Raw genomic sequence first — 601 nt, 5'->3', positions numbered from 1 at the left:
AAAGAATTTTTAGCGCTGACATCTGTGGTATATATCTATCTTTGGCGTGATGACCTTTTGTTTTCCTGAGAAGTGCTCATCCTTATTCAGTGTACCAAGAAGGGCAGGAAGCGAGCCGCTCATGACCGAAAGACAGATGACAGGTGTAGCTCACCAAACGGCGAGTCATCAATTACATAATACCGCTGAGAGCGCGACGACGTAGGGCTGCCCTGGTCCAGGCCCTGGTCCAGGGGGCTGTCCAGCCCATTGTCATCAGATAGCGAGGCGGGCTGGCAGGGGCGGCCGGGGCCGGCCTTGTGGCTGGCGCGGGGAGTGCGGCCAGCTGCAAGTCACAAGTCACTAGCAGGGTGCGGAGGGAGCGGCCTCGGGTAGCTGGGGCAGCGCCTCCTGGGCCGGGACCAGGCCGACCGCTGGCCCACCCGCCCCAAGGACGGAGACAAACGGTTGGATTATACTTGTTGCTGCCGACATTATCCGACTGACCGTGGCGAGCCCGGCGAGGCGGCAAGGGCAAGAGATTGTAATGGGACCTGTCCGTTATCTGCTATCGGCCCTTTGAATGTGTGTGGTGCACCCGGAGATGAGAGAGCCCCCCCCC

The 601-nt window shown here is 60.1% G+C and overlaps 1 protein-coding gene across 1 annotated transcript in view; it reads left to right on the top strand.

The window, feature by feature from the left end:
* Positions 1-601, top strand: part of LOC113208409 (sodium-dependent serotonin transporter) — a 24,804-nt gene that overhangs the window by 3,651 nt on the left and 20,552 nt on the right. The gene's annotated exons all lie outside the window — the stretch shown is intronic.

Source organism: Frankliniella occidentalis, unplaced genomic scaffold, assembly GCF_000697945.3.
Source record: "Frankliniella occidentalis isolate FOCC.00 unplaced genomic scaffold, Focc_3.1 Scaffold33, whole genome shotgun sequence".
NCBI classification, from domain to species: domain Eukaryota; kingdom Metazoa; phylum Arthropoda; class Insecta; order Thysanoptera; family Thripidae; genus Frankliniella; species Frankliniella occidentalis.
This window is presented reverse-complemented; position numbering and strand designations above follow the sequence as displayed.